The 27,771-nt window shown below is 42.2% G+C and overlaps 1 non-coding gene and 1 pseudogene across 1 annotated transcript; both read right to left on the bottom strand.

Annotated features, from left to right (window-relative positions):
- LOC138390328 (cell cycle checkpoint protein RAD1-like) overlaps nt 1–23,206 on the bottom strand; it is a 50,599-nt pseudogene extending 27,393 nt beyond the window's left edge.
- Nucleotides 18,523–18,596, bottom strand: TRNAR-UCU (transfer RNA arginine (anticodon UCU)). The gene has a single exon. It is a non-coding gene; the product is annotated as a tRNA-Arg (tRNA).
- Nucleotides 23,207–27,771: the final 4,565 nt, after the last annotated feature.

The following is a 27,771-nucleotide window of genomic DNA, read 5'->3' as shown; positions in this document are numbered from 1 at the left end:
AAAAACCTTAGATCTGGGCAGAACAAACCAGCCTAAGTCAAAATTATAAAGTCTTTTGCAGAAGGCCTGTACTTTTTTTTTTTTTTTTTATGCTTTGCTCCCTTCAGGTGTTCTCTTGATAGGCACTTAGTGTCTTCATGTTGACCCCAAGCTCTCTGGGCTCCTTGATTTAGTAGCAGTTCTGCTCCATTCTCTCCTAAGAGCTATGATCCTAGTTGAGTCGAACCCTGTCTTTGATAACATTTGCATCTTAATGTTTTTAATTAATTACCCTAGGGACCATAGAAACTTTGAACCCCACGAAAATGATTTAATCATTTTATCATGTCCAGTTTAGGAGAAATCTGACAGGCAACTAATCCTTTGGAAACCCCTCACATCACAGTACACAGGTAGCTGCCTGCTACGTATAAGTAAAGTCAACTCACTTTAATAACATACTGAAACTAATAAAATCTCTGTCATTATCATAGTTACCTATAGCCTACAATGCCCTTTAACATCTACTTACAAATAAAAATGTCATTATGAAATAGGAAAAACATCTTCCCTGCATCTCCTTGATGAGGAAACTGAGAACTGGATAAGCTAAATTACTTTCCTGATGTCACAAGGCTCGTAAAGGGTAAGCTAAAGACTCAGTCAAGATACTCTGACTCCTAATTCAGCACTCTTTCATAATTCTGGGGAAATTGGGCCCTTTCTTGTGATATCCAATACTTCTAAGGTATTTAGAAGTCTCAGTCTTTCAAATTATGTTCAAGCAAATAGTAGCCTGTTTTTCTGCTTTCTGTCCTGGTCTTTTTTTTTTTTTTTTTTTTGAGACAGAGTCTCGCTCTGTTGCCCAGGCTAGAGTGAGTGCCATGGCATCAGCCTAGCTCACAGCAACCTCAAACTCCTGGGCTTAAGCAATCCTTCTGCCTCAGCCTCCCAAGTAGCTGGGACTACAGGCATGTGCCAGCTAATTTTTTTTTCTATATATTTTTAGTTGGCCAGATAATTTCTTTCTATTTTTAGTAGAGACGGGGTCTCACTCTTGCTCAGGCTGGTCTTGAACTCCTGACCTTGAGCGATCCACCCGCCTCGGCCTCCCAGAGTGCTAGGATTACAGGTGTGAGCCACCGCGCCCGGCCTGTCCTGGTCTTATATTTGAGATTCATTTCCATCTTTTCTCTATTACCTCTCAGTCCATGTTCAGATTTTCCTCTTTCTCCACTTTAGATATTTTCTGATGGTCAGTTGTCTGAGAAAAAAGATTGATATTTTGATTAAAGTTACATGGCTGATATTATTGCATCTGCTTCTCAATCCACAGACAGCTCCCCACAATTATCAATATCTGATGTTCCCACCACCCTTGCTAAGCTGCAAAAAAGTAGGTTTCACTCTCTCCCTCCTTTGGTTTTTGTTTGTCTATTGGTTTAAATCATGGAAGCTGGTTGGACAAGCACTAAACCACAGCACTGGAAGGTGGCAGGAGAGTAAGTGAAGGTCCATGACTTGCCACATACAGGTTAAAAGGGGACCGTAGGTACAAGCCACAAAATGGGAGTGAATTTCTTCTCAAATTCCCATGCAAATTCACTGCTGCACAGCAGGGCTGGTGCGTATTTGCCACTAACTATGCTTCGGAGAAAATCTATCTCATTTACTCTATTTTCCCAGGTTCTCCACTTTGTTTAACACATTCTATTCAGCCCTCATCCCATATCCCTGCCTCTTTCTCACATCCTTAATTCCTTTCAATAATTTTCTCACAGTCTCCGTCCTTCCTTTCCTTTTCTTTGCTCATTTTTGTTTTCTAGAAATCCTTTCCTAATTATTCATTCTTGGTCCTGATATTTCTGCTCATTGCTGCCTCTCAAGCCTTACCATATTAAATTTCTTGAAGTTTTTTTTTTTTTTAATATTTTGTTGCTTTAAAATTGAGAATGAGCTTGTAGAAGAGCAGTTGGCAAAATACAGGCCACATTCAGGCTGTACCCCAGTTTGGTAAGGATCCCAAGCTGAGAATCGTTTTTACATTTTTAAAGAATTATAAATTCAAACAAAGAATAATATTCCACAGAGACAGAAGGGCCCAGAAAGCCTAAAATATTCACTATCTGGTCCTTCACAGAAAAAGTTTCCTGGACCCTGTTCTAGACTATGAAAAACTTCTGGCCTCTTCTCTATTGCCCTCCTCTGTAATCTGCATTATTCTTTGAAATTCTTTCCCCAGTTTACTAAAGCAGAGGATATAGAGTTACAGGGCAACCAGCTGCAAAAAGGAACTGGAACCTAAGGCCCCTAATATTTTTCAGGTGGCATTAGAAGAGTTTAGAATCTCCTTTTATTTCTATTTTCTGTTTTGTGAGTAAAGAACCTTTGGTCAGAGAGAACAAATCCTCAGATCACAGTCTTTACCCTCCCAAAGGAGCAGTGGCATACTAGAGAACCAGCACACCCTCCTCCTCCTCAGCCCAAGAGAGGAGGAGGGAAACATGAGGGGGGAACAGCATGGGAGGCAGAAAAAAGATTGTGTAGGAGAAAGGACTGACTAATTTATTCTCCAGGTGGGTCTAGGTAGTGGCAACGGATCTTCCCAAGCCACAGCAAGCTAGAAACTGATTTTATTATTTTTCCCACATTTGAATGATGCCTCCTCTCCTGCTTCTGACTCTCCTGTTAGCAGGCTGAGGTGTGACTGGAGAGGTAAAGAGCCCGGGAGGCAGTGATAGCAGCGTCCCCCGGGGGCAGGATATTGGCATGCCGGTCCTGCTGCCAAGCCTGACTGCTTCCCTGAGACACATGTCAGAGCCACGTTGTTGTGAGTTGGTAACAGTATATCCTGGGAAAGCCTCCACTAAAAATCCTGACCGTTAGGAGAGGAAATGTGCTTTCTGTCAGCAAATCAGGACGAAAGCAAAATAACAGATAACCAGTAACACACTGGAGCAAGCTTTATAGCCAAGCCCTACCTAATGGTAGGCGCATACTAGCTGTAGAACAAGCTACACTCCCATGCTGAGCCAGAGGCTGTGAGCTTAGATTTAGGAGACAAATATAAAAACAATAACAATAACAATACTGTTAAGGGGAAAGATCCTTGCAGGCCCATGACATTGGACTAGAATGTAAGCAGCCCATCTAGTGGTGTGCATTTGCTAATAAATGTTCATGAAACCTAGGTGGACTGTTATATTTTAATCTAAAGCTCAGACAGGATAAGTCACGTGTTAAGGGTCCCATGGTTATAAATGACAATACTGAGAATAGAGATATCAAGAGAAAGAGCACAGATAAAATTAGTTGAATGGGGCTTTGACTCTCAAATCAGCCACCTAGAAGCGATGTCATTTTGAGTAAATTATTCATCTCTTTGAGCCTCAGTTTCTTCATCTCTGATGTTGGAATAATATCTACTTTTCAGGGGTTTTATGAGGATTAGAGGTTCTTTTTCCAATGAGAATGGCTCCTGGCTGACCCTCCAGAGGGAAAGAGGACAGAGAAAAGAAGGCGTGTAGGTGCCAGGTATTTACTCCAGGAAACGCTGGGACAAGGTTAGCCTGAGTGTCAAGACACCAGAATTTCAGGCAAAGATATATCCATATTTCCATGTCCTTTGTCAGACAAAAGATTAGAAAACATGCAGTTCTTACAATCAGTCCTACTGTGACTAAAAGAATCCCTGGCTACAAAAAGTATTTCAACTCTGGGGCCGGGAATTCTGAGCAAACCATTTGCAAGTAACCCCCCTCCCACTCATTGCTTGAGGGGCATTCCAGACCCTTAAAAGCTGTGTGCCAGGGAATGCCCCTTCTTTTCTGCCTCTAATTTTGAATCTTCTATTTTCTGATATTCTCAGCTTTCTGGAAGCCTTCTGAACACATTCATGTGACAGGAGATATTTCCTATCTGAAAATGGGACTTAGGGAAGGAGTAAAAGAAACAGAGGAAAATTCACGACCAACATTTCACTGGCCTGGAGTCTCCACCCATTTCCTGTATCGTGGCTATCTCTCCAGGGGGTTACTAGGTAATATCTCTTCCTCCAGGTTTGCAAAGTCTCTCTGGTATTATCAGTAATGAAAATGTCACCTGAAATGGATAGAATCACTCTGGAAAGCAATAAAGCATGCCATGGCAAAGGTGAACAGGAATATAAACTCTGACTCAGAAATCCTATTCCCATGTATATAAGCTGAAATCTAATCTTCCAGCAGCACTGTTCATAACAGAAAAATCCTGGACACAAACCACATGTCCATCAAAGGCAGAATGCACCAGTAAGTTGTGTTACACTCACTTCATGGAGCACTATACATCAGTGAACATAAACTTTTGCACATCCAAGAACATGGATAAATCTCAAAAAAAATCGTGAAGGGGACAAAAACAATTCAAAGAAGAATATGTTTCCATTTACATAAATTTTAAAAATAAGCAAAATAAAATAACATTATTTAGGGATACCTGTATGCAAGATAGAACTATAAAGAAAGCCAAGGGGATGGTGGTTTCCCCTGGGGACTGAGAGGGGGATGTCTTCCAGGAGGTTCACCCAAGGGTCTTCAAAAGAACTGGTAATGTTCACATTTTAATCCAGCTGGTAGGATCTTGAGTGCTTATTTTATCATTGAAATTATACTTTTTAAACTGCTCATATACATTTTGCACACCCTTGGGTAGGTATAATTTGTTTCACAATAAAAAAGTTAATGTAACCCAAATGTGCAGGGGGCCCCTTGGATTGCTTCTGCTCTGACTCCACACTATCAGGAGTGGCAACCAACACCACCAGTGTCAGCCCTGATCAGTGCTGTGGTCTGAATATTTGTGTCCCCTCAAAACTCATATGCCGAAATCCTAACCCCTAACATGATGGTGTTTAGAGGTAGGGCCCATGGAAGGCAAAGTCTCTGGTATGATCAGTAATGAAAATATAACATAAAATTGATGTAATCACTTTGGAAAGCAAGGAAGCATACCCTGGTGAAGCTGAACAGGACTGTAACCTATGACTCAGCAAGCCCGTTCCCTACTGAGATCCCTAACAGGCCTTCGCAAGTGCCCTTACGAAAGAGGCACGAGGAAGGCCGTTCACCACTTCCACCATGAGGACACAGCAAGCAAGTACCGTCTATGAGACAAAAAGTAGGACCACACCACACACCGAGTCTGCCTTGATCTTGGATTTCCCAGCCTCCAGGGCTGTGAGAAATAACCACCTGTTGTTTTAAGCCACCTGGTCTACAGCATGTTGTTGCAACAGCCCTTTGCCTGCAATATTCATCTCCCTACTTCCCATGTCGCCAACTGAAAGTGGCTTCTTGTCCATCCTAACCAAAGTGGGTCTGCCCATCAGTCTCCATGGCAATCCCTGACCTGTTCTCTTCATAACTCACTACAAATTTTCACCACTTGGTTTATGTTTTCTGTTGCTTTCTTTTTTGTCAGTCTCTCCTACTAAAATACATGCCTCACGAGGGGCAGGACTTTGTACCCCTTGTTTACCACAATGTCCCCATTTCTCGGCATGGCCTGGTATGAAATAGTTGCCAGGTATGATGATAGGGGCAAGATAATAACAAATTTATCATAAACCCAGGATCAAATAATAACTTTGTTATAAATTAATGTATCACTTCTCTTGTGCCAGACCTTGTGCTGGGGAGACAGAAATAAAAGACAAATAAACACGGTGTGGCAAGTGACACAACAGAGGTGCACACAGGATGTGACAGATGGGAGAGGCAGGGTACCTGATCTGGATGGGGAGTGGAAAAAGCCGTCCAGAGGAGCTGATCTCTCAGAAGATGTCTGAAGTCAGCAGGTGAAGAAATGGAGAAAGGGCACCCCAAGCAGAGCAAAGATAAAGTGTACAAATCCCAGGAGACCATTGACTCTCGTGACTCCCCCCCATCTAACTCCTCCAGCCAGGAGTGTTTAAACCAGGACCTCTACCTGCTGCTCTACTGACACTCCCTTTCCTTAACCCAAAACTAGAAAACATGCCACACTTCAGAACATGACCTCATCCCACCCCTCTATCTCCAGGAAGTACTATCTTATTAATTTCAGGAACAGCTACTTTAAAAGACATATTCAACACACCTTTAAAATGTACATATTTCAAGCAAAAGTAACAGCTTGGAATACATTCTCTGAGTACAAATTTGCCACGTTAATCTAAATGAGAACACATCTCAAAGATGACTGCGCTGGATCAGAATATTATTCATTCCATTGTCAGCGAAGGCAGAGCTTTAACAACCCCAGAGGCAGGACCTGCTGTCCAGGAACCTTTTGGAACGGTGTGCTTATGACAGAGAGGTGCTGTGGCTGTGCTGTTAAAGTTGCTCTATCAAAACCTTTATGGTTGTTGGGGGGAAAGCCAGAAATGAAGGCAGATAGCAAGTATAAGGACAAGAATATAAAAATAATCAGTAGTTTCTAAGTCTATTAATTTGTGATTCACAGGGGCTATTTCTAATTTATACTCTGTTAAGAAGAACCTAAATAGGAGGTTTCTTTCCACCTTAAGGATCTGGAATTCTGCCTTAAAATATAACAGGTAAAATCAGAAGAACCTTTAGAAATAAGCTGGTTCATCTCTTCATTTTATAATTGAGACCAAATAGTAACACATCAAGAGCCTCCATATAACTAAAATTTATATGGTGGTTAACTTCACGTGTCAACTTAACTAGTCCACATGGTGCCCAGATATTTGGTTAAACATTTGTGTAAAATGTGCACAAATGTTCTATACTTGAAAACAGCCTTGCATCACCACAGCTAGTTCACTACATTACTCCCACTGTTTTGACTGCTTTTTGACCCATCTGTTAGTCTTTGTGACTGCATTTCCATGCCTACCTAACTTTGCTTCTGTGGCCTTCCATAGAAAAGCCCTTGCCGGTATCCTAACCCCCCTCTGCCTTTGCGCATCCTCCACACTGCTCTACAAACTGTTTCCTAGTCAGCTGACTCTCCCAACTTCAATACTTCAAGATTTCTTTACTCTCCTCATATATTTGATCCCTCTAAATCTAGATTCACTCTCAGCAAATTACCCAAACTCTTACTTCACAGAAATCGTGCAGTCCATTTGATAAGAACTCCTTCAATCTCCTAGCTGTAGCAGCTTGAATAGTGGCCCCTAAAAAGACATGTCCAGGTCCTAACACTTGAAACCTGTGAATGTAACCATTTTTTTTTAAAGTGCCTTTGCAGATGTAATTAACTTAAGGATCTTGAGATGAGGCCATTGTGGATTTAGGATGGGCCTGAAATCCGATGGCAAATGTTCTTCTAGAGAAAGGCAGAGAAATATCGGAGAAGCAGAGGGATGGCCAGGTAAAGACAGAGGCAGAGACTGGAAGAATGCAGCCCCAAGCCACAAAACCTGTTCAGAGGGAGTGAGACCCTCATACCTTCATCTTGATTTGGGACTTCTAGCCTCCAAAACTTTGAGAGAATAAATCTGTGTTATTTTTGAGCCACTTAGTTTGCGGTAATTTGTAATGCATCCCTGGGAAACTAATGATGCTACCTATGCTGCGGCTTACCTGCATCCATACCTGCCCCATCCACCTTCTCTCCAGTTATGTAGCAAGGTAGATATCTCTGATTGAAGTCTCCCACTTAAGACAACACAATAAGACACTGGTTAATGGTGCGAGTCTAAACTAGATTGCCTGGGTGTAAATCCCAGCCCCTCCACTTACTATGTGGTATTGGTTATTTACAGTACTTCTCTGTGCCTCAGTTTCCTCATCTAAAAAAATCAGATAATAATAACAGTACCTCTGTCAGAGAGATCGTCTAAGAATTGAATGGTATAAAGCTCTTGAAGCAGTCCCTGCACAAAGAAGGGTGCAAATTTTTAACTGATATTATTTCTGGCTGCCTTTTCAGGGACTAAACTATCTATTGAGTACTCCCCTCCCTTGTTCTTTCAGCCTTTCTTTCTTTATGGAATAATTTCTGTGAGCATTTAAACATTCTTTACCATTCCCTATCCAAAAAATAAACAAAGACCCCCACTCACTTAACCATACTCCCCGCTCCCGCCCCCACCCCATCCCTGAACTCCATTTCACAACACATTTTTGAATGTACACCCTCACTGCCTCCACTTCCTCACCTCTCACTTGCTTGTGAACTCACCAAAATCTACTTCTGGCACTCCTCCGAAATTGCCCTAGACAATCCACATATTACTAAATTCCACAGAAGTCATCAGCCCTTCTCAACTATATCTGACACTGTTGCACACACACTCTTTTTGAAAAGCTTCCTTTCATTGGCTCTGGCCCAGCCCTCCTGGTCCTCTTCCTGCATCCCTGGCCAGTCTCCTTTGCTGGCTTCTACTTCGTCTAACAATTCCTTAAATGATGGGTGCCTTGGGACTCCTTCTTCGCCATTCTTCTTTCCCCACTCTACCTTCTATGAGATATTGACCACTCCCAAAACATCAATTTACTCTCAACAGACTGATCATTTCTAACTTGTATCTCTGGCCTAGATTTCTCTTCAGAGTTCCAGCCTTATATATCTAGTTGCCTACTAGACATACCTTCTTGTACGTCTTAGACATCTCAAATTCAACATGTCTAAAGTGGAAATACTCATCTTCCCAGGCCTTTCTGAGGATCTACTTCTTCTGGTTAAATACCACCTCTATTCACCCATTTGCTCAAGCCAGAAAGCCAGGGGTCATCCCGGACTCTTGTCTTTCCTTGAGCTCTTACAGCTAATTTCTACCAAGTCTTATCTGTATGACATCTGAAATAAATCCTCAGATTCATTCACTTCTCTCCCTCTCCATTGCCCTAACACAGGCTAATGCCACATCACACATACCTTTACACTGGTCTCCAACTCAGCTTCCCTCCAGCCCTTCTCCAAATTCCAGCTGGAATAATCTATCCAAACTGTAAATCTGAAATTGGTCACCTCACACACACACTTAAAATCTGTCATCAGCTAGTATTTTCTCTTAGGATAAAATCCAAACTCCTTAAAAAGGTTTATCAGCCCTTCCACAGTCGGGCTGGCGGCATTAGTCTTCCCTCTCGCAGTCTGCCGTGTGTGTGTTTCTGTTGTCCCTTTCCTTCGCGGCTTCAGGCCACTTCCTCCAGGAGGCCCTCATGACTCTCCAGCTTCCAGATGTTCCATGGTATTCCCGTATGTCCCCTAACAGTGCATTCACCATAATGCTGCAGGATGACTTAATCCGTGTCTACCTTCCGCACTGCACGGCGAACTCTGTGAGCACCAGAAGCCTGTCTTGTTCCCCAGCCGTCACCAGTCCCTCTCAAAGCTCCTGACCCACTCACTGCAGGCACTTCATAAAGACAGGTTGAGTAAATAAACAAATGCTATTTTCCTTGGGGAATGATTCAGTGGTACTTTATACTTGTATTTCTCTAAATTCTGTTGAATCATGACTGAATTTGTAAAAGTATAATGACCGTAATTAAGAGTTATTGACTGAGTTATAGGAGAGGAAGCAGTTAGAATAATTTTTCCCTGAACTCTTTTATAGAGCAAATTTGAAGGAAAGAAAGTATTTAATGAAAATCTAGAAATTGGAAGCAGTTTAGTAGTGTGATCGAAAGACCTGGGAGAAAAACCTAGTGTGATCTAACACTGCACTCAGGTTAAGATGGACTATAAAAAATGACTTATAGCACACTGGTTTCCTAAGAGATCAGCTTGGAAACTATGAAGAAACACACATGTCAGTTAAAGATACTAGAGGAAAATAATTTGAGATAAGAAGTAGGTGGACAACAAAATCCACATTTGAGGGGCTGCTAAATAAGACATTGTTTAATCTGTACAGGTGGTCATCTGTATTTTATACATGTTCAACCAAAAGTCTATTTATATTCATGCCATTCCAGATAAAAGTCTGACGTTTTATTTCTCTTTCTTCATAATGGATCATGGATGAGGTTTATAGACAACAAATGAATTTAAGGAAGATAGAGGTAGTATTTGACCCAAAGACCAAAATCAAATCAGAAAAGAACACATTTCAATGTTTCTACTTTGAACCACAAATATAGGAAGTAAAAAGGTATCTGAAAAATGAAACTCAGAATTAACTGGGGAAAATGCTACATGCAAGAACACTAACTGTTATAAGAATAAAGGTTTTAGATTGTGCACGAGAAAAACCCGGCTGGTGATGTTGAGCGAGCTGTGCAGCAGGTGGCGCCCTGAACCAGTTAATGTGAAAAGGAAGCTACAATGGACTCAGACACACCTACAGTTAAGGAATAAAATCACTTCCCTTTTGTGATATATATATTCTCACCACACACTCAAGAGATTATGGAATCCATATCTTCTGTAAAACACGCACGTACGCTCGCACTGCAGACACATTCCTCCGTGAGGGAACAGAGTTAAAACACTTTATTATGAAGGCAAACATTAACAGGCTGGAAGTACAAATATACATATATATGTATGTGAATGGAATCTGTTTATCAGGGCCAACCCATCTCCTGCAAATGGGTCCTTAACACGGCCTAGCAAATACTCCACATTTCTCTGCTGTATTATTACCATTATCTCACTCTCCGCAATAACTAACACGAATTTCTGTGCTCTCTTCAAACACCTAGCCCCTTCTCTTTTTCTCAGTTATTCTCTATCATGACATGGCTCCTCGTTTTAAAAGAAAGCAGAGAAGCTGCCACTACCATTGCTATCACATGAAGTTTTCTCATCTTCCAGATATCATTCAAGCCTGCACATCCCACCCTTTTCCTTCCAATAGTAATAGAAAAGCCGCCCCTCCCCCAGCTACCTACAGTTAATCCCTCCCCTGGCACTCTGTGCCCCACCCCCCACCTTCTCAGAAACCTTGGCTATCATGTATGCTCGAGCGCTCTCTCTCTCTCCCCCATATTTAAGCTCTCCCTCTCAAAGATTTCCTCCCAAATGGCTTTCAAACAAGTTTAAGTCTCTCCTACAAAAAAAAAAAAAAAAAACACCCAAATAAAATGAAATGGGTGGAGCTATAGATACAACAAGTTTGGCCATGAATTGATCATTGTTAAAACTGAGTGGTGGGTACATGAGGATTCATGATACTAGTCTGTCTAATTTTATTTATGTTTGAATTTTACCATAATTAAAATTTTAAAAATAAGAAAAACACACACAAAAAATTCTTGTTTGATTCCTCATGCCTTCCAGCTCACGACCCTCTCCTCATCCCTTCTCAGCTGAACTTTTAAAAGTTGCCTTCATGTGTTCTCTCAATTTCCTTACCTCCCACTCCCCCTGTGGTCCCCTCCAGTCTGGTTTTTCACTCTGATACTCCACAGAAACTAAGATAGCTCTCATCCTTGACTTCCATGCCACTTAATCCAGTGGATATATATTTCAGTTACCATCGTTCTTGACTTCTCAATAGTGTGTGATACTCAATCAAGTCCCTTCGTAAGCCCTCTCTTCCTTTGGTTTCAGAAATTATAATATTCTGGTTTCCCTTCTATCTCTCTCTTGTCACTACTTCTCTAACTCCTTCTCTCTACTCTGTTGTTAAATATTGGCGTTCCTCTTAGCTCATTTTTAGGCCCTTTCTCTTCTCACCCTGTATTTCTCCTAGGAGATTTCATTCATACAGTTGGCCCCAAATTCCACCAACATGCATATGACTCCCAGAATTAAATCACCAGTTCAGACCCTGACCCAGCCCTCATCTTCCTACATATGTGACATCGCCTCTAGGATACCTCAAAAGCACCTCAAAATTAGAAGCTCAAAACTGAATTCATTATTTTCTTCCCCCAACTTGACCTTTTTCTGGTGTCTCCCATCTTAATGAATGGTATGCAAACCAGAGATCCCAGAGTCATCCCATCAGCTCTTTCCCCTTCGTACCATTTCTAATCCATCAACAAATCTGCACGTTTTAGCTCATAAGTGTCCCTAAACTCCATCTTCTATCTCCACCATTACCACCACCACCACCATTATCACGCCCCAAACCCAAGCTAACATTTTCACAACTACTGGTGGTAACTTCTAATTTAGCTCCAGCTTCTATCCTGGCAGTCTTCCACTCTGTCCTCTGAGCAGCAGCTGGAGTAATCTTTCCAGAATGCAAATCTGATCATGTTATTCTTTGCCTTAAAATCCTTCAATGGTCTCCCATTGCTTTTAGGATAAGAAAGAAAAAAAACAAAAACAGCACTTACGGGGACTACAAGGCCCTGTGGTGTCTGCCTCCTGCCTCTCTCTCCAGCTTCATTTCACACCACTTTCTCCCTTCCTCTCTCAAACCAAACTCGCTTTTCAGTCCTTCATACGTGGCATTCCCCTCCCTCCACAAGGCCTTCGTGTATGCTGTTTCTCTGTCTAGGATGCTCTTTTCTTCATTCTTTGCCGAGTTATTTCCAGTACACTTACCTTTTGGATTCAAGTGAGGAGACACTTCCTAGAGGAAGCTTTCCTTGATTTTCCTAAAGAGGTCAACTCTCCCTGCCTTACACTTTCTTTGCTCCATGGGTCTCTCCATTTACCGATGCAGTTTTACATGTATTTGTGTGATAATCTCTGCCTCTTTTGCTCATCATTGTCCCTAGTTCAATGCCTCAGCACATAGTAGGTACCAAATAAGTATTTGTTGAATGAGTAAATGAATTAATGTCTACTACTCATTCAACTCTGTCAGGTTTTCATCTACTTGATCTGTCTCTGGACTCCCTCAGCCTTCATCTCTGAGTAGATAATCAAGGACCACAAGCTCATTTTTAATACTAGCAGAGTTCTATGCTTTTATAACTAGGGTATGCCAGAAGCCCATATGTGGAGCATGGCAGACATCACTTTTTACTCTAATATTTGAGGCCAGATAATTATTTTTTATACTTAAAAAGAATACAAGTAAAACCTAAATTTTGTACTAGAATGTAGCATACAGTATACTGTACTTGGCACGCACCGCTTTAGCCTCTGCTTCCTGATACCTGGGAGTAGACAATCACTCTCCTCTGCCCTTAGGAGCAAGTGTAACTACAAAACTTAAAAAAAATAAATAAATAAGTTACATAATTAGAAAATTTTTAAAGTTTCATGCTTTCTCAAAATAAATATAACTAGTTCTAAGTTGTCTACTTTGGATGGTACTGTTTCTCTCCAAAAAGTGGTCTATAGGTGTAGCAAAAAGAAGACAAGATTACTAGCAGTTGTTAGTGATTCCTATAAGGTGCTCCCCTGGGACTCAGGACTGAGCTGGGTCCGCAGCAAGGACTTCTCCAAGAAAAAGCTTTTACCAAGAAGGCAACAGCCAAGCCCTGCTCTCCTGTCTTCTCCCAGCTCCCTAGGCATTTGTTTTTAGTTTAATTCCATCTCTCAGGACACCAGCCTGCCTTCTCAAGCTAGACACCCCTGTCTGCAAACCTGGCTTTAAAGCCCTGTGTCACTGTACACAGTGAAGTCCTCATGTGACCCTCTCCACAGGGCCTAGGAAGCTGGAGGATTGTTGCAGGGCCTCTCTTTCTGCTCAGAACCGCAGAGAAGAAAATCCAGGAGTTCCACAGTGGCCGCAGAGGGAAGAGAGTCCTCTCAGAGGGTAAGTGCTATCTACAATACATTATGCATTTCTTTACTTCCACTCAGACTCCACTATGCTCAAGCATTTTCAAGGGATAGAAACATGTGGTCCATAGCTAAACCCCCAAAATGCTCACACAGTCTCCAAGAAACTAGCCTGATATGTGTAATCTGAAGAAGACTGGTTGAAAGAATTGTCCACAAAGAAAGGAGGCTCGCACTGTGTATGTATCTATCTAGACAATTTACAGGTAACCTTATTTAATTCTAGGTATTATTTAGATCATTTTCTAGAAGAGAACATAGAGGCTTGGAGAGACCTAGTGCATGGCCAAAATCATACAAGTAAACAGCAAGACCTCAGATTCACACCCAGGCCTGGTCATTCCCATGAAGCTGCTTCTCCTACTATGCTCATGGTTATCAACTTCCCTTATCATAATACCCCATGTCTCACCATTCATTCTCTCAAAAGAATCATCATGTACAGTATCACCATCACAGAAGCAAAAAGATACAACTAACCTCCAAACAGGACACAGAGAAATTTAAAGATATTCTGTTCCATTACAATTTATGGCAACTACTAAGAACATAAGCACTGCAATTGTGTTTTGGGGGAGTAAGTTCTACTAGCTACAGCTTTTAAATATAAGCTAAATAAACATTTTCACTAGTAGGTAATAACTATAGTAATGACAATAAATAAAAATAACTAGTTCCAGACAAAATATAAGTGATTTGTGCCAAATCAATTCTCCAGAGATGATAAGTCACTTTTGTAGGTGGCTTTTGTTATAAAACTCTCCACGTCTGGTGGTACCAGCCCTGCCACTTGGGAACCACAGAGCCACACCCTGCTGCTTCTAAAGGCCTTTGGGCCCAACGAGCCTGCCTGGATCTACCAACAGACAAAATTAGCCTTTAACATATAAACCAGAACTCTTTATTCCTCTGCTCAAACCCACCAAGGTTCTCTCTAGCATGTAGGAAAGCATGGAGTCATTTTTTTTTGTCATAATGATTGGGGGCCACTTCTAGCTATAGAGAGGAAGGGTACCTTGGATCTACGTGTCCTGCCGTGTGTAGGAGCACCCCTCCTAAAGAAGTGTCCCATGGTGTGTACTTCTTTTGAATGACCTACTAAAAACCTTTTTGTTGTTATCTGAGCCTAAGATCTAACTTGTTTTTACATATGAATACAGAGAGTTTTCTGATTTAAAGCTTCCTAAGTTTTTCAGGAATGCAAAGTACTGTGCATTTTGCAAGATTTACTTTGCTTCGATCAAAAATTTATCCAAAAGTATTCACCAGTTTGGAAAATCACAACACTGCTGGTGAATAACATCCCTCATGATACTTAAGTCAGCAATGCAACGTGCCTGCATTGATCTGCACACATAGCTGTTGCATTCAAGGTGATTCTTCATATAGATGTAAAGACTGCTAGTGTGGCATTTACATATTAAAATACATACCATTTATTACAAATTGATTTTCTTATTTCTCTCTTATAAGTAGGATATTATCTTGATTTGTCTTAATTATGTGCATGGGAAAGTTATATTACCTATGAATTTCATTGCACGACAGTAGAGGGGAAGTGAGAATATCCTGGCCTTAAGGAGGTAGAGTTGGATGTGACAGGATGGAGAACACTGCCCTAGACGACATCCGCTGTATTGAACTCTGAACCTGACTCTCCCCCTGGCTCCCTCTGCTGCACCACACTGACCCCTGTGCTTTCCCATCAAGCCAGTGCCCACTTCAGGGTCTCTGCCATTTCTCTGTTTGGAATGCCCGTCCTCTACCTCTCACTGTCCTCCCTCACTTCATTCAGGTCTTCACTCAAATGTCACCTCCTGTGAGAGGTCTTCCATGACCACCATTCTTCACATCACTCTCCACCCCATCATCCTTTAAATTCCTCCACAGTATATATCTCTACCTAAAATGCTATTATAATATTTACTTACCTATCACTTGTCTACATCTTGGGAATATGCACTCCGTGAGGGAGGTGGGAACTACTATTTTAGATCTCAGTGCCTGAAGTAACAGAAAGTGGCACAAAGTGGGTACTTGATGAATATTTGTTCAGTGAATGAATTAATCTATGAAGATACTGCCTGTGTTCCTGCTCCCCGGGAGCTAGGAGGAATCTTTCTCTTTCCTGTCTACATAATTCATAGCCAATCTAAGTCAGCATTAATTCTTTCAAATATATCCATCAAATGACTACCATATTTAAGGCTCTGAGAATACAATAATAAATAAGGAATATCCTTGCCCACATACTTTGCAATTAATGATCAGCTCCAGCACCTCTGAAGCACTTGAATCCTACAGTGAAGTGACTTTATTAGAAAAAACACCCATTTCTATTTTATATTCTGAGTATCTCTAAAAGACAGTAATTATGATATTCCTAAGTTAGGAGTTATCCCTCGTGTATTAAGGAGAAAACTGTTATCATGTACAGAAGGATTTTTACTCATGTGAAAAATCTTTCCCCCAGTCCTGGTGACATCCTTCTTCAAGTTCCCAAAACATACCTCTGCCCCACTATGAGACAGAGAGAGCTGAAGGCTGGGTGATGGTCGAGCAAGAGGAAGTTTCTAGGTCCACTGAATGGGGTAGCCAGCAAGCCTCTCTACCTACATGGCTGAGATGAAGTCCCCTCTCTAAGGCACAGAGGGACCACCTGCCCACTGAAGGACCGCACCAGCTACAAAAGTCCAATCTGCCCTCTTTCTTAGGAAGCACAGGTCAGCGTCAGCCCCAATTGATGGTGTACAGCCACCCTGGATGCTCCAGGCAGGGAATGATCATGCAGACGCTTTCCTTTCCCCACTTTGTGTCCAGGCACCTTTCCCACAAGCTTAGGAGAGAGACGAAAGCAACCTGAAAACTAACACAGCCTATATATTTGTACAGAGCTGTACAATGGGCTTCTCATCCATTTTCACATTAATATAACCTTGATTTTATAAATAAGCAAATTAAAGTTCATATGTTTAGCAATTTGGCAAATCTGTAATTAAACCAAGGTCTTCTAACTCCAAGTTCTGAAATAGAAACAACAGCCTAAAATCCGGTTTGTGGAATTATTAGTGGATTTTAATTCTCACTGGCATAGAACTTCACATGAGGAACTGGCTACACTGCACCATGATCAAACCCTTGAGCAAATCCAAATTCAGTGTCCACTTGGGCACACATACCTTCCCGATTCCCATCCCACCCCCATACCCCACAATTCCATAAAGTCTAATAATTATTCCTAGAAGGCTTCTAGAAATGAGCACACCTTAGAATGGGCCAGAATGAACCCACACCCTTGCCCTGACCTTTAACAGTAATACAGGAACAACATCCTCCCTCTCTCTGAATTCTTCAGGTGGAGCAGCTCCATTATAATAGCATGATACAGGAGGAACTAGAAAGATGTATGTAGTATCCTGGATTATGGTTGAAAAATGTGACATACCCCTTTCCTGAACTCTCTCCTCCTCCCCCCGACCCATACACTTTTTTCCTTTCAGGCCAGGACCTAAAGCAAAAATATCTGAGATAGGCCAAGTTAACAATAAACAAAAGTCTCCAGAAAGAAAACCAGATGCCCAGGAACTTCTGGTCCACACAAGGATCCTCCAAAGGTCTATCAAAAGGGGTTGATGGGAGACAGTTAATATCTAAATTGTCTTTCCACCAAGGTAACTCAGAAAGGCAAAGCTGTGTAGGCTGTTACTACAAGAATTTTAAGTCCCTTTAAAGTACTGTACTAATTCAAAAGAATTTCAAGAGTTTCAACTTGCTACACACATGCACATGTTGAAGGAAAAAAACATCAATCTCCCTCCAGAGTCGTCCTGTCTGCCCCATCAACCCCCCACCTTTTGGCGATGCAGTGTCCTCTGCTGGGTCCCACGTGGGACGGATGCTGACTCTGCCCAGAAGTCCAGGGATGCGTGTCTTCTCAGGTTTCCCGGGTTCACCTGAGGTGGAGGTCAGCTCTTGGCAGGGGCAGCAATATGCAAGGGAGAGAGCCAGAACAGCCCAAAATAGAAACCCAAGCTACATACCAATCTGACAAGCTCCCAATCTGGCTGAATGTGGCCCATGAGATGAGACAGGGAGACAGCAGAAGTGAATGCAGGATGAGAGAGGAGGTGAGAATATGGCTTGTTTGAAATAGAGAATTATGACAATAACAGTCAGATACAATCCTCAAACCTTGCCCTGTAAAGAGAAAAGGGTACAAACTTTTTACAGTAAAGAGCATTTAAGTATAAGACCTTTGGGTCTCTGGAGACAAGCTCATCCAACTTGCTGCTGGTTATTAGTGTGTTGCTATGTGGTTTATTCCACTGAGACAAAGAACAATGATTGCATTTCACCTTACAGATGAGGAACTGAGTAATGAACCTTAGCTCAAAAGGCCTTAGGAATACAAAAGGACAGCTGACAAGACAGTGCCAGAAATTATCCTCCGTATGACTTGTCCATCTCCTGACCCAAAAGGGAGCACCTCGGTCAAGGCAGGTATTACCTCAGAGGACAGCTGGACCTTTCCCATTGACATATGGGACAATCTGCCCTTTGGTGTTCTCAGAGATAAAAGGAGAGAATCACAGTGGTCCCTAAACCCATAACCTGGCATCTTGGTAACTATATACCAATTTTTCCTACTATAAAGCAGAGGATTCAAAGGCTCTGCCAGTCGGACTGAGCAGAGAGACACAGCAGACATCTGAGCCTCTTCCAGACAATGAAAATCAGTAAGGGAGGAACAGAGAAAGAATGGAGAAAGAGGGAAGGGAAACGGGGAGGAGGTCTAGGATTCCCAAGGAAAGGGGTTTCCTTTCTCTCCCTCAGAGCCTCCAGGGAAGAATAAATATAATTACCAACTTAGTATGACAGCCTTCAAAATAAAAGAGGCACCTGCCAGGTGACCATCTCTGCCGGGACTCGAACCCGGAACCTCTGGATTAGAAGTCCAGCGCGCTCGTCCATTGCGCCACAGAGACCTCACCACACACACAGCATCAGCACCAGAACTGAAAAAGCACATACCTTCTGCATCACCGAGCCATCTCAGCATCCTGCTCTCTGAGCGGTGGGGGGACAGGGACAGCTGGAAAATCTGGAGTGGAGATCCACCAGCCGACTCCATCAAAGCTTTTCTCAATACCACGGTCCCGGGGTCCTTAGAGGATTGGAGGACTGTGACAGTGGTCATTTTCCCAGTCCAAGAATCCCTGATGGAGCAGGACAGAACTAGAGCCTTTGCTCTCCTTTCCTCTCCATCCCTAAGGGAGGAGATGAAAATCTCGCTATTCTCATGCTAATTAAACAGAGAGCACCCAACCCGGCAGAGAAAGCAGAAGCCATCTCTACCTCCACCCCTATTCCTTCACTGTGGTTTCATCCCAGTCCAGCTATTCTCAGACAGGGGCTGGGCAGAGCTGGAGGATACAGGAAAACCCTGGATCCTAGAGACAAAAGAGCTGCTTCTGCAAAGAAACACTGTGAATCACCGCGGCAGAGAATGGCAGGGAAGCTGAGCGTCAGGAGACTGTTCTCAGGTTTAAGAACTGTATCGGCCAAGCCCAGGGAAGAGGTAATAGGAGTCTGATGTGATGTTCCTTCGGCATCTTCACTAGAATTAAGGATGGGAGTGGAGAAGGAACAGTGTTGTGTGTGTGTGTGTGTGTGTGTGTGTGAGAGAGAGAGAGAGAGAGAGAGAGAGAGAAAGGGAGGGAGGGTGGGAGAAAGTATGTGTGTGCACATATAGGGAGGGACAGTGGAAGTGGCAGATCTCTCTCTGATGAAATACACATGTTCCTCACACAGCCCTCTATGATTACTTCTCTCTTCCCCAGCCCAAGCTCCTGCCATTCTTTTTCCCCAGGGCTGCCTAATTTAAAGAATGAGGATTACTCAGCTGTCTGAGCTTGCTAGAGGCATCACAGTACAATCAGACTGACCATCCCTCCTTAACCATAGGTAAAGACCTCCATACCCAGTTTAGATGCAAGAAAATGATTCCTAGTTTTAAAAGCCTCCTAGAGAAACAATTCCATAATCACTGTTGCTTATAATTTCCACTGTGCCTGTTCTTCTGAATGTCTAATCTAAATTCCTCTTACCTCACCTTCAGCTCATTTTCTCCCCTTTGGTTTCCCATGGGGATAATTGGCCTCTACACTCCTGAGGACAATCCATTGATTGAAAGACTCTGATTCACCCAACTCCCACTCTGAAGGCTATGACAAAAGCAGAGAGCTAACTCAGACACCCTCCTCCTCCCTCGTGTGTGTCCACAGCCCACAGCTCTGGCCCTTGAGAGCAGACTCCAATCCGACTCAAGGTAGTTCTTTCTAAACTGTGGGACCAGGTAATGGCCAGGTGAAGGAGCAATCTGACTAAATGAAATGTTTACATTAGAGGATCTTTAGGGTCCTTCTAATTCTAAGACTACAATTACACATCTCATGTGTCCCTACCCATTCATATAGCCCCAAGAATGAGACCCGTGGAGAACACGACCAAGGTGATTCAGTCCAGTCAGCATTTCTAACATCTGAGGGAAAGCAGCTATTCCAACCAAACTTGCCCTCCATCCAGAATCTAAAGACATGAGCTCAGAAAAGTGAAACTGATTGTGTATATTATAAACCTGAAACAAGGAGGCACAGAATAGGTCTATCTGAACACATTTACCCTAGACAATTTCAAGAACCTGACAGAGGAAGCTGAATGCCGGCCAGTAACAAGGTCCTGATCAAGAAGTTAGTCGAGAGGTCTATGAGTTTGTAAAAGGAAGCTCAACCCCACAGGCCAGCCACTCCAATGCAAAGGAAAGGAAAGGCTAGATGCTCAGGATACTTCCTGCCAGGTTCAGTGTTTGTTTAGACACACACACACACCCCCCTGCTCTTCATTAAGATATTGTCCTAAACCCAAGAAATCTGTCAGTCCCCTGAGTTATGTCCAAAGCTCCATTGCCTCTTACAAGATCATGTGTTCTGTACAACCTGAATAAAGAGTCCCAGCTCTCAAATGCCTTCCAGGAGCTTCATGCATTGTTTGCAAAGTTCTCACTTGGTGCTCGGGATACAGCTAATGAAAGATAAATAATGGCATGGTCCACCCTCAAGGATCCCATAGACAAAGTCCAATGTAGGAATGAGTCTGAAATATGTATGTGAGAAAAGAAGGAATAAAACTTATTGTCCATTAAATAGAGCATCCATTTTCCAAGTCCACACAAAGACCATATCTCTGGACACAGAAAGATCCAGTTTCAATAGCAAACTATTGAGACTCTGAAGAAAATGAGTTGACTTCTCTGATCTTCCACTTCCTGATTATAAAGTGAGGGCAATAGTACACACTGCTGATAATGGTTAGCTGAGATTTCATAACGCAGAGTGTGTGTCCCTTTCCTCAATTCTCAACTCAATTGCCTGGGTTGCCTCCTTCCCTTTGAATACCCTTCCTTCATCCTCCTCCCACCACCCCACAGAAATCTCTCCATTCCAGGAAAAAAAATGCCCCCCACAACAAGAATCTTAACAGGACCCCTTACATACTTATAATTTATATTAACAAAAACACTCTGTATTTTGTCCAGGGGCTTTTTTCAAATAAGAGATGTCTCTCTGACATCTCTTATTTTGCTCTATCATCCATAAATCAGACAAAGCTTCTTGATAGTGGAAATAATGTCTCTAAACTAGGTTTTTAATTTAAAGTAAGAAAAAAAAACAAAGAAAGCTAAAAGGGACAAGAAAGATGAGGTTTAGTCATTCAAAATGATTGAAGACAGTACATCTTTTTCTTCTTTTAAAATAGGTGTATGTCATTCGTGTTTATGTAAACCCTTAGGAAGATAAGTACATTCCTCTTCCAAAAATAATTTGTACTGACTTAATTCCCCAAAGATCTGTGACTCAAACATTACTCACGCCTCTAATTGAATACCACTGTGTGACCCTACAGACAAACTGGTGATGCTCACATATTATTTCATTCATAAAGTGTTGCTGGGATACATATGATAAATGACAAAAAAATTTTCCCTTTCTACTGTGGTTCTACTTACTCCCTGAAGGTACCTAGACCAACTATCCCATGTTTTAAATGCTAAGGGATGTTAGATGAAGTAAGACAATGAAATCACCATTTGGACAGCAAGGTCCTTACACAGTATACTTTCACCTCCCAGTCTCTACAATGTCCCAAACCTTATTCATTCACATCTATTGTGGGCACAGCCTCTAGAAGTGATTTCCATATACCAGATCCTCATGTCCTCATCTATTTCCAGCTCCCTCTTCCTATCTCATCCCCAGGAGTCAGCCGACCTCATCTCTCTTGTGAGCACCTCCCAGGGAGGCTGGAAAAGGCACTTTGCAATGTCAGGCATATGGTGCTTGGCCTCCTCTGCAGATGATCAGATCATAACTCCCTACCCTTAAAGAAGAGTAAAATGGACATACCTACAATGCAAAAGCCCTTCAGGTTCTTTTCCAAACATTTTGTCTTGTGGGGTCTTGCCTCATGCTCAGATCTTTATTCCTCTTTTTCTGACCCATCATAATAAAGCAGTTATGTTCCCAAAGCCTACTGTTTCCCTTCTTCCTAGCCTGTGTGCTTGACTGCAGATTTTTCATTCCCTCCCCATGCCCTTTCCTATCCTCTAAGAGGAAAGAAGTGAGATAATCCAGGTAATAATTGAGCCTGAGAATCAAGTCAAGGGAAAACAAGTACAGAGAGAAGTTTCCTTTAATCATCCCATCCAACTTCCAGAAACCATTCCGGGTCTAGCCCAGTCCAACTGAGTTACCCAAACCTTCACAAAAGTAGACCCAGAACTAAATCTATCTTGATGAGCAGCTGGACCTCCAGGGCTAATCAAGGTCACGGTCACAGTGGAGTCAAACTGAGGTCCATCCCCTAAGGAATCTGAGAAATGGTGAAAAATCTGGAGATAGAATCTCCCTTTCCTGATTACCCCTCTCCTGACTCCGACAGACTTCTCCAGAAAGTGGTCTAGAGGATTCCAGACAGTGTGTTTCTAAGGACATGAAGACTCTCTTTAGTTAAAAAGGATGAAGAAGCCAACAGTGTTTACCAAATGGGAGGGCAGTGGGCTATCATGTTCTGCCAGATCTTTCTGGAAATTTGGGGAGAAACTTTCTCTCTGCTTCACCCAGACCTGACAAGTGAGTTAATTCCTGGTTAAACACTCTAGTTCAACCCCCTTTCTCCTCTTTAGAATCAGGGCTGTCTGTGCCACTGTTTCTATCCCCAAGCCATCTCCTCTTGTGTGCCCAGTCCCAGCTTCCTGGTCCTGTCTTCTTGTTTCTTCTTGCCAGCCCCATCAATTTCTCTTTCTTCCTTAAGGTATATAACCCTCAATCATTTCCTGCTTTAAAATGTTCTTTTCCCCTCTGTCCACACCTCTCCACGTTCATGTCCATTTCACTTTTCCCAACATTCTGCAGCTGGTATTCCCTAATACTTTTACCACCCAGTCCCTACCTGCAATGCTCAGTTTCTCGGCCACATCTCCACCTGTGCTCCTCTGCGCCAAGATCCATCTACTCCAAACACTACTATCCAAACGCATTGTTCCTGGTCTCCCCTAGATTCAGCCCACTGCTCTTCTCTGTCTCTGCCCCATTAGCCATCATCGTCAAGGGGCCCTGAGTTTCCCAGCCTCCGACCCCTCATCATTATACTCCATTGCTTGGACCCAGAGTCTTGGTTTTGCCAGCCCTTCATTCTCAGACTCCCTTTTCCCTTCCTCCAGATTTCATTCTCCAGAACTTTTTACTTGCCCACCATCCTTCCAGTCTCCTCTCCTTAAGTTTTCAATCTATAGTACCTGTTCTTCTGAACCTCCTTCACTCAGTCCATACTGTGCCACATTGCTGAGGCGTGTCCAGAATGACTTGCTGGTCCATGCCTTCTTCCCCATGTTTACCCTCAGACATCTTGAACTCTGCCTGGCTCTGCAACACAACTGTGTTTGTTTTACTTCTCTGCCTGGGACTCTGTGCACCACTGGCTTTAAAACTGGGAGGCCCTGAATAGGGCCCTGCTAATCCCCATGGCATTGAGTTGCCATGGGGATGGGCTGGCAACTAGGCTCCTTAATCTTCAGTCCCTATGGGGCCCCTGGTCCTTAAAGGGCCAGACGCTCTAGGCCAGAGGCCAAAGAATAAGAAGACGGATCCTTAAAGGGTCAATGATTCCATGGTGATAGCCAAGGATTCAAGAACATTGGTTTTGCCTAATATTATGAGTAAATTGGGCTTTTGTTGTCTTTTTGCCTACCTCAGCTCCACATCCCATTCAGCCTGGAAGAAGCCTTGAGAGGAACACAGTAAAGCAGACTCCACAATGGCAAGAGAAGAAAAGTGTTCATCTTTTACAATGTTTCAGTTCAACTAAACAGAAAAGTATGACCATGAAAGTTTCGATCCGAGAGAATAAACTCGTCCTTACACAGGAACCCATGTCTGACAAACTGCAGAGGGGTCAATACATGGTTTATTCTTATACAGAGTAGGTCATTGACTACGCAGGAGTAGCCCATCTAAAGTGTGTCCCTAAAGAACATCCCGTCCCTACCCTGAAGACAGAGCCCAGGGGAAGCACTTTTACCTTGAGTACACCAGTTCCTCTCCTCTGTGCTCGGGGTCTCCTCCTGCAGAGGTGGTTGCTGAATTTCCAAGGCCCTTCTTCGTGCTACCTGTCTATGATTCTAAGAAACAGCATTAACGGCAGTGATAATGATAAAAGTATTTTCAATTCTTTATCTCATTTTATCATCAAAACTATCCTAGATTAGGAGAAGAATAATTACCATTATCCTCCTTTTATAAAAGAAGAAGCTTGCTTGATCAAAGACATTTGGTTTGCCCAAAGTCACCCAGCTCATACGTGGTGGGCTGCACAAGCCCCCGGTGCAGTGTCCTGACCTCTGTGCCCACTCCAGGCCCCCACAGAAGGTGCCGCTGAGAGCCACAAGCTCTCCCATTATGATTTGTTCCAGGATCAAGAATCTGGAACCTTTCCCTCCAGATCTCTTTCTGGTCTTTGTAATCGTAGAGTAGTGTCCTAAGGATAGGATGGGGGTGGGAGGGACGGGCCCGGGAAGGGTCACAGGGTGGAGTAAAGGTCTCGGTGAGCTAAGTGAGCTCTCTATGATCTCTTCCTTAGTTGCTCATTCCCCTCCCAGCTACCTTAAGTTAAAACATAAGAAACTGATGTCCAGGTGAATCAAACAACTTGCTCAAGATCAGTCAGACAGTCATTCACAAATCTGGTTCTCAATTGCAAGTTTTCTGACTCCCAATTCAGTGTTCTTTTTATTTCATTACAGTGTCACCGAATCGCTCTTTTTAAATTTTTTAAGGTGACAGATAATATTGTATGTTTTTATTGCGTACAGCATGATGTTTTGAAGTATATATATCTTGGGGAATAGTTATCTCTAGCTAACCATTATGGAAAACAGTAAGCAGTTTCTTTAAAAAAATTAAAAACAGAACTACCATATATCCAGCAATCCCATTGCTGGGTATATACGTCCAAAGGAAATGAGGTCAGTATGTTGAAGAGGTATCTGCATGGAATTACTCGACAGCCTTTAAACTAAGATTGGTGAAGAAGGGGTGGGAGGAAAAGAGTAAAATGCTTCGTATTCAGTCTTAACTATAAACTTGAAAACAAAAAGTATCAAATAACCTCTTTTAGGAATCACAGAATGCTCAAAATGGAAAAGGAATTTTAAATAATTACTTCTTTTAACCTTATGCATCAGTTGAATTTTGGCCATATGCTTGTATTACTTTTATAAATGTAAAAAAATCTAGTTTAAAGATTAAATTGATAATGCTAAGTAGGTGAATGTTTGCTCTTTATTTTTTATATTTCTGTAGTCTATAATTTTTGTCAAGCCACTCCATCTGTAATTACATAGATTAGTAAACTCAGGCCCATAGAAATTAAATTACTTACCCAATATTACAAAAATAGACTATCAGTTATTATCCAGTTGGAAAACTACAGACTTTCAAGTCAGCATAACCAGGGTTTGAATTCCCAGCTCTGTGTGATGATGGACATCTAAAGGCACTGAAATGACTCTGAGACTCAGATTACTCATTTGATTTTAAAAATCCACAGAAGTAATAACACCTCGCATGTAAGGTCATTATAAGGACTAAATGAGATAAAGGATGGAAAAATCCTCAGTAGACCAGGACCTGACAGTCTCTATTTTTAAAAAGAATAGCTTGTGCTCAGACTTTTTCCCTTTTCCCCTCTGCCAAGCATCCTTCCTAAAATCACCAACGGCTTCTTCCTAATTATCAAATTCAACAGTCCCACTTCACGTTTCTGCAGCATTCCACACTAGTGACCACACCTGCATCCTCAGAAATGTCCACTCCCCTGCATCTGGGGTGCTCCCTCTCTCCTCACTGGCCTCCTGGTCCTCAGGCCCTCCTTCTCTGTCTCCTTCACCAGCCCCCCTCTTCCTTCTTAAATATCAGTGTTCCAAAGAGCAGCATGCATATCAGACTGCAAGTCAGAAGGTTAGCAGCATTTTTATATTACTATATAGCAGAGAAAATAAATGATAGGATAGGACAGGACAGAATAAAAAAAAGAAAATATCAGAGGGCATAACCCTCTAAAAAGACCATGTATTGTTTCATGAAATTTTTGTTTCAGCTACACGTGAATGTATATGTATGGGCATGTATGTTCTGAGTCATAATACAAAAAATAATTTCTTCTGTGGGTTGTGGTCAAAAACACTGCCCTAAAGTGTGCCTGGGCTCTCTTCTTTTATATTTTCTCCCTGGATAATCTTAAATGGCACCACAGCATGTAGTAACAACCATGTACTGAAAACCCTCTTATCTATATCTTAAAACCAGACATCGCACATGAAATCCAGCTGGTGTACTCAGCCATCTTCACAGTACCATCCCCCATCCCTGCATGACTCACAGGCATCTCAGTTGTAAAACGTACAAATTGGAACTTATATTTCCCCATGAATCTTCTGCTCTTCATAGTGTACTAATTTAGTTAATGCTTAGCACCATCCCCCTACTCATTTATTAGTGTATTGATTCTACAAACCTATAAATCCTTACTGCATAACAAGAAATGTGCTGGGCCATGACGACACCATATCTATCCTTAATAAAGTCACAGTCAGAAACAGAAAAATAAACAGAATCATGAAACAAAGTTGTCTAACTATAGAGATAGGTCCAACATGCTACAAAACCAAAGAAAGTGGGCAAACTAATCCAGTCTGAAAAGTTTAAGAGTTTTCTAGAGCTATAGACCTATGCTGAGGTTTAAGGTAAGAACAGCCGTCAATCAGAGCAAAAGAAGGGTTGGGGTAGTGGAGAGAGACTGTGTGTGTGTGTGTTCGTGTGTGTTTGTGTGTGTGTTGGGGAGGCCAAAGAGAGAAAGCATTCTAAGAACAGAAAACAGCACAAGTAATCATATAACCCAAAACCATCTTATCTGTGGAAGAAGCTACAAGAAACAAGATATCTTCTTGCTTAAGTCCAAATTCCCAGGTAGGAAGTGACAAAATATGTGGCTGCAAAGATCAGGTCATGAAGATTGTCATATGTCATGTTAAAGACCAATTTTGATCCTGCAGGAGATGCAGGGGCACTGAAGGGTTTTAAGTAAAGCAGAACTGTGATTTGATTTGCATTTTAGACAGATCACTGGCTGCTGTGCGGTGGATGATTTCAAGAGGGCACAGTAAAGAAGGAGGCTTTTGCAGTAGTTTAGATATAATGGAGATCTAAACCACAGTCATAGAATTGGTTACATTATAGTAAATTGAAAGAAGATTGCTTTGATAAAAGCAGTTTTAGGGAGACAAAACCCACCATCCAGTCTCTTGAGCCAGAAACAAGGAGCCTGTCAAGATCTCTCCTCCATCTTTATCCTCCAAATGTGATCAGCTACTAAGATCTATCCATTCTGCCTCTTGAAAAGCTCTCAGATCCATACCTCACTTTCCATTCCCATTGCTTTGGCTTAGTTCACAGAGTTCATCCTCTGTAACAAGGACTGTTTAAATATTTTAATAATCCCTCAGTTGTCTACCTGTAACCATCCGTCTTCCCTTCCACCAATCAGCCT

This window comes from Eulemur rufifrons, chromosome 8, assembly GCF_041146395.1.
Source record: "Eulemur rufifrons isolate Redbay chromosome 8, OSU_ERuf_1, whole genome shotgun sequence".
Classification (NCBI taxonomy): Eukaryota; Metazoa; Chordata; class Mammalia; order Primates; family Lemuridae; genus Eulemur; species Eulemur rufifrons.
Note: the sequence above shows the minus strand (reverse complement) of the source record. Positions and strands in the feature narration are given on the sequence as shown.